This window comes from Arachis ipaensis, chromosome B09 (genome assembly GCF_000816755.2).
Source record: "Arachis ipaensis cultivar K30076 chromosome B09, Araip1.1, whole genome shotgun sequence".
NCBI classification, from domain to species: Eukaryota; Viridiplantae; Streptophyta; class Magnoliopsida; order Fabales; family Fabaceae; genus Arachis; species Arachis ipaensis.
The window spans coordinates 128,246,471-128,256,092 of record NC_029793.2 but is presented as its reverse complement, the minus strand read 5'-3'; positions in this window follow the sequence as shown (position 1 = coordinate 128,256,092).

Sequence of the window (9,622 nt, the reverse complement as noted above, 5' to 3'; positions counted from 1 at the left end):
TAATAAAAACTGAAATCCAAGTTTTGTATTTAATTCAAACTTAAGAAAATTGCATTTCTACAAACCTATAAATTTAAATCATGAATTTTGGTTTTAAAAAAATTACCTAAATATAAAATTATTATTATATAACTTTTAAAATAAATATGATATAACAATGTTTTGAAATAATTATTTGTTAATAGAAACTCTAAAATTTCTTAAGTTTGAGCTCCTGTCTCTTATGTCACATATAGAGGACTATATCTTACATATATTTTTTCGTTGATGTTGCGATGGGCTGCCAAAAGATTAGTGAAAGCAAGCAAAGCCAAATCATGATTGTAATCTTGAACAAATGTCTTTATCCTCCACTTGTCACTTTGTTTGTCTAAGAACACCACAAACTTCGCATTGCAGTTAGTCCTAGTCTTTGCCTTATGCTCTCTCTTTCTATTCGCTCTCTCATAATGCTTCTTCTCTCGTAAACCTTGTAGATTGCAGTAGAAAAATTGCTTCATAATATTGCCTTAATCATCTTTAATGGAATCTCCTTTTTGAACAACAAATCCAGTCGCCTTTGCATACTCTACGTATCTTGCATACCCATCAAATTCAGCATCAGTCACTGCAGCCGCGGTTGACAGCATGGAACCGTCTACATCATCACTTATTGGATTCCTGAACCAATTGGTGACTCCGATGAAAGCACCATGCCACCCTCTTCCCTTGCACCAGATATATCCACTCTCTTTGCCGCCTCACTCTCCCTGCCCACTCCTGACGGTGACTCTAACCCTGTAGAGAACTCTTCCTCATCGGAATCATTATTCCATCCATCAGTCCATTGACCTGAAAAGTTTGAGTTTCCTTCACTGCCATTATCCTTTCCAAGACGTTCTTAAGTACCTGCATTACACAATTTAAAATTAAAAACACTAACAGTACCGAAGATAATATAAAACTCCAACATTTGGTTTACAAGATGAATACCAATTCAACAGAATACAATAAAGTGTAATTTTCAATTCTCAAAAAAATTTCAATTCTTACATTGATGTCCAAACTAAATCAGACCAAAAACAGAGAGCTAATTGGGTTTTTCTAATGCTTTGAAGATAATTTAAAGCCTTTAATATGTAACATCGTAATTACCCTAAGCCTTACCTCGCATCGTAAAGCAAAGCTCAATCAAAGGTTACGACAATTCTAAAGCTAGTACACACACACACACACACACACACACACACACAAGGAAATAATAATTCTAGAAGCCTGATGAAGAATTAAGCTAAAAAACAGAGTTCAAAAGTGCAAAACATTCACACGAAGTTACACTAATCGAGGCATAAGATATACATACAGATATCAAGACATATTTATAGATATATCAAAGTATAATAGTCATAAGAATCTAGCCGCCGCTCGCAGAGTTTAAGCTGGCTAGCTATATACAGACATACAGAGTTTTGAAAGTAAAACAACTTATACAATATTTCTCTCAAAATAAGCCTCTAAGGCAAATATAAATACAAAAGTGAGAGACCTAATTAAAATAAATCAAAAGACTTTAAAACATAGCGAGGATCCTCCGCTCTGTCACCATCAAAGCAACTCACCGAATCTAACGCTGGTGAGGTGGCGTTTAGCACCAAGGGGGTAGCAACAAACTTCTCTTGTTTTCTTCCTTTTGAACTCTACCAAATTTCACCGAATACTACCTGTAATCAACAAAATACAACAACTCAAAGTAGCATCTAATAGGAGATAAATCACCTAAATCTCTCAAGAATTCAACGAATCACTATATAAATCATATAGAAAAGACACTAATAATACTCACGCATCATACAGCCAGCCACTGCCGCCACAATCTAATCTTGAATTTCTTCTAATTTTGACACATTGAGGTATGGGATATGTTTTTAAAATTAAAAGTCTTATACTATAAATGCTAATAAAGGTTAAAGAATAATTGCAAATGATTTATTGTTATCTTGTGTGAATAACTCATATAGTTGAATTGTGCTTGTGATTGTGATTGTTGATAATTATTTGATTGTTTGGAAATGACTAGTTGCTCAAAATTTTTGGTTATGTTGGTTCCTTTGATTTGGATCCTGTAATTAAACTTGGTAAGTTAATATTGAAGTATGATTATTAAACCAATTCCTTGAATCTGAATTTCGTTATGAGTTAATGCAGTAACTTTGAAAACGAATCAGTAAACCTATAGTAAACGAAACTGGTAAAATAACAAGAAATATAAAATCTAACAACTACCAATTGCAAGAAATTAATAACAAACAACTCAATCAAACATTAATAAACAAAGAAACATCAAAATTGCATTAATAGAAATCAAAACTACAAAGAGTTCATAAACACAAAAGCAACAAAATAAAGGAAATAGCAAGAAAAACTTAAAGAGCAAAGATGTAAGAATAATAAATTGCAAGGAAACTAAATCAAAGCAAGAATTAACCTAAACCTAAGAGTAATTTAACCTAATTCTACCCCGATTCTAGAGAGAAGAGAGAGCTTCTCTCTCTATAATATGACCTAAAGCATGATATTAATCTATCATAATTGCTCTCCCTTGTTCTCTCTTGAATTTCGCATCAAATAGCTTCATAAATGAGTTAGATTGGGCTTCTGCAGCCCCAAAAATCGCCCCCAGCGTGTTTCATTAATGAGGTCATGTAACACCCTAATTAGCCTAAACTTTACCTCGCGTCGTAAAGCAAAGGTTAATCAGAGATTACGATAGTTCTAAGCTCATACATATAATATATAGAAAGAATAGTATAATCTAGAAGGCCGATGGAGGATATTACTAAAAAACAGGATTTTTGAAAAGCGCATAACGTTCTAACAAAGCGGCTAACTTAAAACACAAGAAACAGAAATAGGGTAACAAAAGATAAGTATATAATATCATAATAAACTAGCCACGGCTCGCGGAGTTTAAGCCGACTAGCCATATACATACCATACATGAAACCAGATAGTAAAAACAGCTTATACCAATTTTGTTCTCTCAAATACAAGCCTCTAGGCCAAACAAAATACAAAAAAAGGAGAGACATATACAAAATAAATCAAAAGAACTCAAAAAGATATCCGGATCCTCCACTTCTGTCACCACCCAAGCAACTCACCAAGGTAGGTTGCAACCTGCATCTGAAAATAATAACAGAAATATGGTATGAGAACGGAGGTTCTCAGTATGGTAACAGTGCCCAGTGATGTAGGATATAAGACCCCAGGATGCCAAAGGCAATCCTAGACTCCATAATCATCACACGATTCAATTTTAAGGCATACTAAACAAATAAAAATAATATATCTTAACATAAATAAACAGGGTACTCTATCTTAGGGGATTTCTATTCTAACCAAACACCGCTGTCCCACAACCTTCACCAACCTATCCTCTATGCGATCCCATCGCCACCGCCTTCCGAACCTCCTTAATCCCAGTAGAAAACACAATTATAAACAGTACAAGTAAAACACAAGTTGAAGCATATAAAGCAATTAATTCAAATAGCAATTAGACATGTTATACAAATAGGCAAACAACTTCAAGTCGGCAAAGTATACAAACAAATAGAAAATACACATGATGAATGCATGTCCTACTGGCTGTGATATCACATTGTCGGTTCAACTGCCACCCCGACACACCTCCATGGAGATGTCGCCCTTCGGAATCATCATATGGGAACTCCCGAGATATAGTGCTTGGATCACTGTCCAGGATTTTGCGCCTGCACGCTCTATTGATCCGAAGGGATGCGAGCGGGATACTCTTGCCATGGCCTCACATCTCAATGCAAGCGGGACGAACCACCGCCCTTACGCTGCCGCCGCTACCTCGACAGGCGGGATCCAACCACCGTCCCTGCCGTGCGCATAGCGTCTCTTAATCCCAATTTAAAATAGTAGTTCAGTGGTTTTTCAGAAAACAGTTTCAATACATCAGTGATTCCTCATCACACATTTGAGTCATCAACTCATCTCAACCACTGTCAATTTACATTTTCGTTTCGAACTCAACAGTTCATCAATTCTCATTTCATACATCAACCATTCATCACATACCATCAAACCATCCTCAGTACGCCAAAAACCTAGGCCTCCGTTTTCTAATTTTTCCAAATAATATTATCTAAAATCCTTAAATTCTTTCCCATGTTTTAAATACCCAAAACTAGGCCCAAGAGTCTTAAAATGGTGTTATAAAAGCTTACAACCTTGTTGGGAAGGTGATATCGTTGAAAACAAAGTTTAAATTTGTAAAACAGGGCGTGTGTGTGCGCACGCCCAGGAAGATTTTTAAGGTGTGCGTACGCAGAGGGCTGTGCATACGCACATGTACCAAAACTTGTAAGGTATGTTCACTCACACAGGGTGTGCTAGCGCCCCCAACAGACGACCCTTCCCAACTTGTGCGTGCGCACAGGGCCGTGCGTACGCACAGGGCCGTGCATACGCACAGGTCGCAATTCTTCATTGATATGTGTGCGCACAAGCTGTGCTAACGCTGCAAGCAGAGAGCCTTTTCCTGCTTGTGCATACGCACAGGTCTGTGTGTCCGCACAGAATAAGATTTTCGTAGGGGTGTGCATGCGCACAAGGCTGTGCGTGCACACATATCAGAAATCATAAAATTCTACAACTTTGTAGAATTTCAGATTTTTAATACCAACTTTGAATGATCATAACTTCCTCTACAAAATTTCAAAATTTACAAACTTTATATCAAATTAAAGGGTTTTTAATAAGGTTTAATTTCAAACAAATCCCAATCAATTTTGAAAATTGAGGCAAAAGTTATGATCGAAGAAAATTTACCAAAATTTCCTTTTTACCCAAATTTCATATATACTCAAATTTACCAATTTCTCAAGCCACATCCAACTAGGCCAATACCATACCCTCATTTATAACATAAATTACCTTATAGGGTTACCAATCACCATTCTCAACCATCAAACCTCAAATATATGACTCTAAAATCAATCCTCTGCCAATACATTCACCAATCATTACCTCATCTCTATCAATTCACATGATCAACCTCATTCATGCTTTAAATCCATATCCAACCATATACAATCATTCAAAATCATCAAGCATCATATCTCAACATCATTAATTCTTAACATAGCAATATCATTTCAACATACAACATCAACCAACCATAATCAACAACCACATAAATCCAAACTTATCCTATGGGTCACTAGCCTAAGGGTTCATGAATATTAAATACTACATAGAGGAAACTGAAACCATATCTTGGCCGATTCCCAATATGTCCTTAACCCACAATGAGCACCAACAAGCTTTCCAATACAATCCAAGCTTTTAACATTCACCAACAAGCTCCAAACTCACAATAATCAAACTATATAGGCATAAACCATCACAAATCAACCTAGGGCTCAACATAAATCAAAATTTCTCAAGAGTTCAAAGCCTCTTACCTTGACCAACAGTTTTGGTAGCCAAAAGCCAAAGCTAAGCAAGGATTAGAGTGAACCTAAAGACCCAAAACACAAGGTTTTCTCAAGATCATCACTCACCAAACTCGAAATCTTAAGGCAGAAGAAGGGAAGAATAATTTCGAAAAACTTACCACAAGATTTAGATAGAATTGACGGGCTCGGCGAGAGCTTTGCGTAGCCGCTGACGGCACACAAATCGGAGCACCGTAGCTCAAGATATCGCGGAAAGAAGTGATGTGTGAATAGTGTTTCTTCTCCCTTCTCCCTCTTCTCTCAATTTTCTGTTGTGTGTGTGTGTTTAATGATGAATGGGTTCATTAATGAGCCCTTATATATGTTGGACTTGGGCCCAACTTGGGCCCGGTCCAGCCCGTTAGTATTTTTAGCCTGTTTGGTCCAACTTCGGGCCAAACTTTTAAAATTAACGCCCGGTTTTCCATTTCTAATATTTTTCTAAGGTTTTTTACTGTTTCCAGTTTTCTCACGCAGTACCCGACAGACTTGAACCGGTTCAACTTCCGATTCGTGATTTTTCACGGTTTTTCGCAGAAAAGACATTTTCTGACTCAGAAAGACCTACTGAGTCCAAAAATGGCATTTAAATCCTCAAATTCTCACTCTAACTTTTCGGATCCTATTCTGGGCAATATAATCACTTAACTAACGAGTTGATTAGTTGTGGTTCTTACAGGTCACGTGCTGCTTGTCACGCGCACGCGTCGCTTGGCGAATTTCCGGTCACGTGTATGCCTCACATGGCAGATTTCCAAAACTTCATTCCTTCATGCTTTCTCCACTTTTGCATGCTTTTTCTTCATTCTTTCAATCCAATCTTTACCTTCTAAACCTAAAATCACTCAACAAACATATCAACGCATCGAATGAAATTAAAGTAGATTAAATTTAGCAATTTAAGGGCCTAAAAAGCATGTTTTTACTCTTAAGCACAATTTAGGGAGAATTTATAAAACTATACTATTTTAGTGAATAAATGTGAAAAAAGTTGATAAAATCTACTGAATTCAATACAAGATAAACCATAAAATTGTGGTTTATCACTACGCGCAAGGTAAAAGGTGAGGATACTGTGCATACCAGTGCTTTTATACCAGAGCCGCATGCCATTAGGTAGTGTTGGTACCGCGATCTGGGCGCAATGAGATTCTTTCATCGGTGCAGGGAGAGTGGCCACTTGGAGCTTCTATTTTGGGACGGGATACAGGAGCTCTTCATTTAATGTCACCATGACGTTGGGATGCAAATGCTGCACAATGCCGCAATTAAGGGTCATGACCCTACCAAGTACGCACTGTCAATGATGTTGCTCCTTCGTAAGGACGACAAGAGGGCGAAAAAGAATGGGATCGAAATATTTCATGCGCTTGAGGTGTCTGTGATAAACTCCAATTTTAGGGTTTATCTTGTGTTTAAATGAGTAGGTTTTATCAACTTTTCCTACACTTATTCACTAAAATAGTATAGTTTTTTGAATTCTTTCTAAATTGTGCTTAAGAGTGAAAACATGCTTTTTAGGCCATTAATTTACTAATTTTAATTCACTTTAATTCTATTCGATGCCTTGATGTGTTTGATAAAGTGATTTCAGGTTTACAAGGCAAGTATGGATTGAAGGAGTGAGGAGAAAGCATGCAAAAGTGAAGAACTCATGAAGAAATGAAGTTTGGAATATTTTCAACGCCATGCGTACGCACCAAAATACATGCGTACACACAATTACAATCTTCACAGTCATGCGTACGCACAAGAATGCATGCGTACGCATGAATGTATGCACATGACTCATTAATGAGAAGATGCTGGGGCCAATTTTTGGACCTGCCAAAACCCAATCCAACTAATTTCTAAAGCTATTTGAAGCCAAATTCAAGAAGGATCAAGGGGGAGCAATTAGGGTAGCTTAGGAACCATGTTTTAGGTAGTTTTCTAGAGAGAGAAGCTCCCTCTTTTCTCTAAAATTAGAGTTTTTAGTTTAATTTTATTCTTTAATTCTTGTTTTAATGTAGATCCATTTATATTTCCTTGTTTAATTGTCTTAATTCTCTTAGTTTCTCTTGTTAATTTCTCATTTGTGCCACTTTTTATGTTGATGAACTCTTGTTAATTTTTATTTTATTTAATGCAATTTGATGTTTTCATATTTCTTAATATTTGTTTAGATTGTTATTATTATTTTCTTACAATTGATAGCTTTAGATTTTATTATTTCTTGCTATTTTAATATGTTTTCTTTTTATGCACACAAAGTGTTTGATAAAATGCTTGGCTTAGTTATAGAGTAGTTTTGAGCATTCTTGGCTTGGAAAGAAAAATTAGATAATCTTAAGTCATTAATATCCAACTTATGTTGGTGATCTAGAGTTGTTAATTAATATTGTTTCTATTGACGCTAATCTCTTACTAATTCAATTAGTAAGTTGATTAGGACTTATGGATTGAGATTAATTTTAAGCATCTTTAACTTTCTCCCGATGTTGGAGATAACAAAATAGGATTAGCTCTTGGTAATTATTGTGTTATGATTAATAACTAGGATAGAAAATCTTGATTCTCAATCCTTGCCATGAAGTGCCACTTTAGTAATTGTTATCCTTAGTTGTTTGATTTAAATTTCTTGTCATTTAATTTCTTGCTTCTTTATCCGCAAACCCCCCTTGAACCTCATAACCAATACTTGAGCATTCAATTGCAATTCCTAGAGAGAACAACTCGGGAGTAATACTCTCGATTATTTTTATTGGGTTTGCATTTGTGACAACCAAACTAAATTTTGATGGAGAATTCATTGTTGATCTAGACTATGCTTGCAACGAAGTAATTCTTTGTACTAAGAGAAATTCTAGACCGGCATAAATTCTCTCATCAGTCCGGTATACTCACAAGTGTAAAGTGATGTGCTGTCAAGTTGTCTCAGTTTCGTGGCACTTTGAAGTCCAACTGCCTGAAATAGGAGAGCATTTGGTGTGTGATTCGACGACGTGCCCGACTCGGGGCCACATGGGTCTTCTCTATAACCATCACCAACGATGAGCTGAGTGGGACTGCAACTACGATTACAGAGGTGCTAGTCATATCCCCTGCATTCACTGTCGTGCCGACTACGAGTTGATACTATTTGTCAACTTCCCTTTAGTTGGGTTCGCATATCACTTGAATCAGCTATATTTTTAATGTATATTTTGAACTGGTATATGAACAGACAAGTTTTATGCTATTGGAATTTTTTTTACCTTTTTTTAAATTTAGTAACATGAATGTTATGTAACCAACTTGGGTTGGTCGAGTGGTCAGCTCACTTGTTCACTTAAGCAAGTGTCGGGAGTTCGAATCCGCCTTGTGCATGCAGCAACCCATTGGTCAGCGGCTGACCCTTAAACGGAGCTCAAATTCGCATGGAATTAGTCCTTGACCTATCGGGTTGAGGGATACCGTGGTAACAAAAAAAAACATGAATGTTATGTTATTTATAGTAAATTAATAATATGTTCTCTAATTTATTATTTTTGGTCGCATATGATTTGATCCTGGGGCTCTTGATCCTGTAGATATAAAAAATGCTTTTAGCCGGGTCCTATTAATAACCACATCCCAATTATAAAAACAAAAAATAACCAAAATACTTTTTTTTTTTAAATTCATACTTATAATAATTAAATCTAACAATACAAAAATAACAAAAGAAAACTAAAATGAACAAATGAAAAGAGAAACCAAAAAGCTAAATCACAAATTCAAAATAAAAAAAGTAAAGAGACGTTAATTGAGTAAGGGGTGAATCTCACAGTTGTTAATGAAATTAATATAAAAATTATATGATTTTGTAGGTATGAAGTTCAAGTAGTTTTACTAGAGTTACGTAGTTTGATTGTCAAAACTTAAGTTAATATTAATCATCTTGATAAATAATTCATTTTATCCAATCTTAGATTTATCATAGAGTGTAACTTACCCTTTATTTGAGAAAGGATTGGGTAGAATTTTCTCATAATTTTTCGAATTTCAAAACTAAAAATACAAATAATTGGGTTGAATTGGCTTATGTTATAGTTAGCTCACTAGACTGCTTTCTTTAACTGCAAAAGCATATTACTTTTAGTGATACCAACTAT